The sequence below is a fragment of the Nanorana parkeri genome, unplaced genomic scaffold (genome assembly GCF_000935625.1).
Source record: "Nanorana parkeri isolate BGI_ZX_2015 unplaced genomic scaffold, ASM93562v1 scaffold889, whole genome shotgun sequence".
Taxonomy (NCBI): Eukaryota; Metazoa; Chordata; class Amphibia; order Anura; family Dicroglossidae; genus Nanorana; species Nanorana parkeri.
In genome coordinates this window covers 537269-544070 of record NW_017307157.1, presented here as the reverse complement: position 1 = coordinate 544070, position 6802 = coordinate 537269, and positions in this window count along the sequence as shown.

The window sequence follows — 6802 nt, the reverse complement described above, 5'->3', positions numbered from 1 at the left end:
GTGACTCTACTGGGTCTTTAAATACTTTTGTATCTTTGGATGTAGGTGCATAAAAAGCTGCAACACAGCATTCTGTTCCTTTTTTTGTTTCATAATTCATACACGAAGGTTTAATCTATGCACATACTTTATGGACCCCCAAAATAACCCAGTCTGAGCCATTTTTTTTTCAATTATTTACATTTCCTACTAGGGATACTCAAATAGAAGGTCAAGCAAAGGTCCTCCAGGCAACAGTAGAATCAGACTTTGAAAAACCCTTTGGTCTTTTTCTCCCAGAAACCTTTCAGGAATCTGAACTGCTAAATATAATGCTGATTTTTGGACTTTGCTCAGGACATTCAAATTCATAAAACTGTCATCTGAGTGCTAAGGAGCAACTCTACTCCCAACCAGGGAAACAGACAACAAAAAGCATAATAAAGGTTCTAACTTTTCCCCACTCTTTCCAAGTCAAAACATTTAAAATATAGTTTCACTTAAACTTGAAATGACTACATTTTAATTTATGTCATTGTGTTTTTCTTTTATTAATTGTTTTGCCTTTTCCTGACTAGCTTTGGTTTCTCTCATGCAGCTGCTATGATGTTCAATTGATGTAGCAAATACTGATAACTCTGGTTGGAGATAAAGCAGTAGGCTTCTCCATTCAGATTTTTCAGAACCAGGAATGTTAAGAGTATTGGATCACAAACTAGCTACTTATAACGCTTTGCTAGAGTTGCTGCCATAGTGGCCATTGCTCAAGGCAAGGTGGCCAGACTACACACTGCATTCGCCACTGAGTATTAGAGAATGTTGATTTGATTTTGCCAGGTTCCCAACTATCTATAAAGAGCTCTGTTTTCTAAGCAACTGAATTCAGCACATACCTAAAAGGCTCAAATTAAAAGAGCCATTGAATGTATGTAGGGTATGCAGTGTAATAAAAAAGTGAACACCGGAAGTGATTGAAATTAGTGATGGGAGAATCTGCCCAGGTTTGATTTGCCAAGGGTTCAGTGATTCTTCTATAAAATTCAGTGGACCCAAACATAGAGGCGAGTTCCACTGAAGTCTGTTGGGGGGTAGAGTCAAGTGTTGTACTGCAAGAATTAAGAGATCACACATGATACAGTAGTGTAAAATTGGCCTGCAGCAGAACGATTTAAAATAATAAGGCTAGGCCCAAATTTACTAGAGAAAAAGAGTACGGGTAAGTAAGTGTTTTACTACAGGAATTAAGAGACTACAGATGATAAAGTGGTATAAAACTGGCCTGCAGCAGGGCAATTTTAAATAATAAGGCTAGGTTCAAATTTACTAGTCACAAAAAGTACAGGTAGGTGTTTTACTACAGGAAATAAGAGACTGCAGATGAAACGGTAGTGTAACATTGGCCAGTAGCAGGACAATTTTAATGAGCAAGGCTAGTTCCAAATGTATGTGCTGCCAACAAAAAGGAGCTTAGGAAATAGCTAGTTAGTAAGTGAAAGCTACACTTTAAATGCTTCAAACAACATTCCCTATCAACATAAAATGTGAAAAAACTGAAATGAAAATCCGAGCAGGCCTCATTTCAGGCAATGGATCATACTTTAAACAGCCAACACACTAAGGCACCAGCTGGCATGCATTATTTTGCGCATAATGCACTCCCACTGCTGTGCATAGTTTAATCTTTTTTCTTATTACACTCATTGAGCTTAATGCATTGCAGTGTGTTGCCATGCTTTGTAGCCCTGTGTTGCGATAAAATCTATGCCTGCACATAGGGGCGGACTGACCATTCAGGCCCTCGGACACAGACCGAGGGCCCGCGGCCAGAAGGGGGCCCGTCACCGTCCCTCCCCTCCAGCTCTCTTTTCACCTACTTCCAGCCCCACAGCATGTGTCCGTGCCCAGCAGACCCTGCCGTCGCTTTACGCAGCTGCAGACGAGTGTGATGATGTCTGTGCATGGATGTCTCCTACAGTTGCGTGAGGTGAGAGGGGGGGAAGGGTGGAGGGGGGGTTTGGCAGAGGAGTGCTGTGCGGCAAAGTGAAAGTGAGATTCATCCTGGCTTCTTCCTCACAGCAGCCGACCGAGTCTCTGCCTGTATTACACTGCATTCCACGACCACCAGCACAGATCTCCACTGCCTGTACATCAACCATGCTAACCTCCCTCTGATCCTCTGCATCTGCCCCTCTGATCCTCCGCTTCTGCCCCTCTGATCCTCCGCTTCTGCCCCTCTGATCCTCCGCTTCTGCCCCTCTGATCCTCCGCTTCTGCCCCTCTGATCCTCCGCTTCTGCCCCTCTGATCCTCCGCTTCTGCCCCTCTGATCCTCCGCTTCTGCCCCTCTGATCCTCCGCTTCTGCCCCTCTGATCCTCTGCATCTGATCCTCTGCATCTGCCCCTCTGATCTTCTGCATCTGCCCCTCTGATCCTCTGCATCTGCCCCCCTGATCCTCTGCATCTGCCCCCCTGATCCTCTGCATCTGCCCCCCTGATCCTCTGCATCTGCCCCCCTGATCCTCCGCATCTGCCCCTCTGATGCTCCACATCTGCCCCTCTGATGCTCCCCATCTGCCCCTCTGATGCTCCCCGTCTGCCCCTCTGATGCCCCCCCGGTCTGCCCTGCTGATCCTCTGCATCTGCTCTTGCTTATCCTTCACATCTGCCCTGCTGATCCTCCACATCTGCCCCTCTGGTCCTCCACATCTGCCCCTGCTGATCCTCCACATCTGCCCCAGCTGATCCTCCACATCTGCCCCAGCTGATCCTCCACATCTGCCCCTGCTGATCCTCCACATCTGCCCCTGCTGATCCTTTACATTGGCTCCGTTAGACCGTTTGCATCTGCCCCTGCTGAGACTTTCTGCATCTGCCACTGTTGGGACCCTCCATCCAAGACACCAGGCCGGCACCCCGGTGCAGAGCGGCAGCACAGAGTATGTTGCAAATTCATATACTATTCTGTATTGCTGGAATTCATAGACCTCTATAGCTTATGGCATTCTGTTAAATAAAATCCTCCCCATTTTTTTTAAAGCACTTTGTACACAAATACGAATGTAACAGCAGCTACAAATGAAAACAACAATTGTGCCACGCGTGCTCCGTATCACCACGTATACTGGAGTGAGAGCAATAATTCTAGGGCCATCATTCATGGTTAAAGGGTAAGTACACTTTCTCACAAAATGTGAGAAAATGAACTTACCCACTCCACTCTGCCACCTCTCCCTGTCCCCACTCTTTATACCTTTACAGTAGAGTTGCACCGATACCAAGTACCGTACTCAGTACAAGTACAGATACTTTTAGAACTCCAAGACTAGTCTAGTGAAAAGTTCAAAAGATAGGAGGCAGCTGTCATTTGTAAGGAGCAAACGGAGCTCCTGGGATTTGTACAACTCTGTTTTATTGTATAATTTAGATTTTATAAATATAAATAAAGGGATGCACCGATACCAGTTTTGCGAGTACAAGTACTGATACTTGTCGAGTACTTACAGATACAAGTACTGATACATTTTTGTTTATTGTCATGTGACAGTTTTTCTAAAACAACAATAATCGACTAATGATATCAGGACAGTGGTGGAGCGCCAGAGCTAGGTCCCAGCTGCAACCGCTGCAACCCTGGTAGTTCTCATGAAAATGCCAAGTATCGGTACTGGCATCTGAAAAGTATCGGTGCATCCTTACTTTACAGTGTAAGGCCTGGTTCACACCTGGGCGTTTTACAGCGCGTTCCTACGCGCTGTAAAAAGCTGAACATGTGAAAACCAATAATTTCCTATGGGCATGGTTCCCACCTGGGCATTTTACAGCGCGTAGGAACGCGCTGTAAAACGACCTACGCCCAAAGAAGTACAGGAGCTTCTTTGGGGCATATTTGTCGCGCGTATCCATTAGGATACAGCGGGATAGCCCTCGGAAACGTGCGTTCTTTTACTGCAAATCGCGGTAAAAACGCGCAGCAAACGCGCATATTCCGTACGCCTAGGTGTGAGCCCAGCCTTAGAGCTCGCCTTCCCCTGCATCCAGTATGCAGTCCACACTGCAGCTAGTATTAAGCATTTTCGCAAATTGCGGGCGCTGATTGGTCAGCATGGTCACATGACCACTGTGACCAATGAGAAGCACTTATGAGCAAAAATTGGTGACTTTTGAAACTACGACTAAAGACAATTTGGGGTACCAACATTTTTTGCTGTTCACAAATGCAAGCAGTTTTGAGGCTTGACATGTTTGGTATCATTGGTATCTATTTACTCAACCCAAACTTTTATATTTTGCAAAGAAAGTGTGCATTATATTGTGTTTATGTGCACTTAAATTACTTTGAATGCATTTTTTTTACTAAAAATATGGGTTTGATAAACAGTTACAGTAATATTGTGTGACTTACAAAATTGTATCTGCCACCATTTTATTCTCCAGGGCCTATGCTTTTAGAAAAAAAAATATTTTGGGGGGTTTTGAGCAATTTTTCCACCTAAAATATGTATTTTAACTGTAAATACTTGTGTATGTATATATCAGATGGCAAAAATATGTATCTTTTAACTAATACTGTTGAATCATATTTTATAGAAACAATTAAAAAATGTGATACGAAAAAAATCTCCTATACTTAGTAGCAAAGCCTCCAGCAGCGAAAGGGTTAAATGACTCTTCTTTACCATTGTCTTATTTTTACTTGCACTTCATTCCTTTACTCTTTAGCTTGTTTTATTAAGCAGTTTGCTATTTCGCAATAAAGACTTTACGTTGAATGGATTTATGAGACATAAGCGAACATTCCAAATAAAAGTTTTTATCAATCGGTGTTGCTGCTTTTGTTGTTTTTAATAATCGCCAGAAGATGATTAGCAATTGCACCATTAACTGATCATTTTAGTCTCTTGAGGTCTATAGCAGGGCATACTCTACACAAGGGTATGTACGGTAGTTCCACCCTGGACCACATTAACAGTAAAGACAATAGGGGCATCTACCCATAAGAGGTTTTGCCTAACAGCAGACACCACAAAATGCCTACTATTGTGTTTTATTGGCCATTTAGTATTTATTATTAGTATTATTTATTCCTTTGTACCCCTCTCTGATTTAACTTCCGATTTTTACTGGTGCTCACTTCCCCTGACTTTGTTGTTGAGATCCACCAATTGTCACCCCCTTGACCACTGTGAGAAGCCTTACTAGCCACTGAGGCAGTCTCATGGCCAATGGCAGAGAAAGTAAACTAGAGCAGGTCACAGAAGAGGCTTTTCTGGAAGCATTTTTTAGAAAAGGTAATAGCAGACACCTTGAGGGGTTTTGTTCTTAGGTGGGGCCTAACATTTAAAAGTGTATAAAATGGAATACAGAATCCCTTTCTTTTGTTCAGACCCAACGCAGCTGTGCTGGACTGGCACCACTTTACACTTCTTGGGATTTTTGTGTAGATAAATGGGAAATAATTTACTGACAAGCTCATAAGTAGGGGTCATAAGTCGGTCCGCACCTTACCTCCGAATGGAAACTCCACTGCCACCCAATCAGCTGCAGCTGGGGAATTACCCACCTGCAGCTGCACCTAAGCAAAAGGGCAGGGTGCTGTGATGTCATTGACCTTATATGACTATATGCCTATATTTAGTCAATGACATTGACCTGACAAGGGACTCATGGCCACATAAGGGCAATGATGTCAGCACAAGCATCCCACCCCTTTGGGTATGTGCAACTGAGGAGCAAGGAATGTCCCATCCGCAGCTGATTGGACAAGTGGCCCCCTGTCATTTCCAGGTTTGGTCCAAACTTGAACTCATCTCTATAGGTATCATTTTAAACTTGCGTATCTTTAGCAATAGATTAATACACAGGTCTTATAAACATGTAAAATAGTTTTTTTTTAAATGTGATTAAATTCTGACAGCAAACAGCATCATGTCTCAATCAACACATTTGGAGAGCAACGTTTTGAGCAGTTTCTCAAACTCAAAACATCTGATAAATTCTTCCTAAGAAATGTACGAAGTGACCAATCGCAGGCTTAATCAGAAATCGACCTGATGAGGAAGTGCACATATCAGTATCTTGTGTAAAGCTTCTCCCATAACTGTGTGCTATGTCTTGCAGCCCTGCACTTAGCTGGACTTGATAGGCAACTGAATTCACATACTTCATACAGTATCTTGAGCAATTAGCAGAGCATCAGATAAAAACAATGTACCAAACATTAGTAATAAATCACCATGACACTAAAGGGTTTATTTTTAAAAGCTGACAAGTGCCATCTAGGAGTGCTAATGCCGTGCAAACGCCATCCACCCAGCTATACATATACTCCACTGAAACCGCCTTCCTAAAACTCACTAATGACTTACTAAAAGCTAAAAACAATGGCCACTATTCCTTACTCTTGCTATTGACCACCTGCTCCATCTCAAAAAACTCCACTCGCTTGGCCTACAAGACTCTGCTCTCTCATGGTTCTCCTCCTACCTGTCTAAGCACTCCTTTAGTGTCACCTACAAATCTAACTCCTCCCCTCCTCCTTCTCTTTCTGTAGGGCCCCCCCAAGGCTTGGTCCTTGGACCCCTTCTTTTCTCTATCTACACCTCCTCCCTTGGTCAGTTAATAATGTCATATTGCTTCCAATACCATCTATATGCCGATGACACTCAAATCTATCTTTCTACTCTACAACTACAGTAACCCCCTCAGTGTCCCTGCGTGTCACGAATCTACTAACTGACATATCAGTCTGGATGTCACAACACTTCTTAAGACTCAATCTTTCAAAAACTGAGCTCATTATATTTCCCCCCCCCCCACCAGGCCCC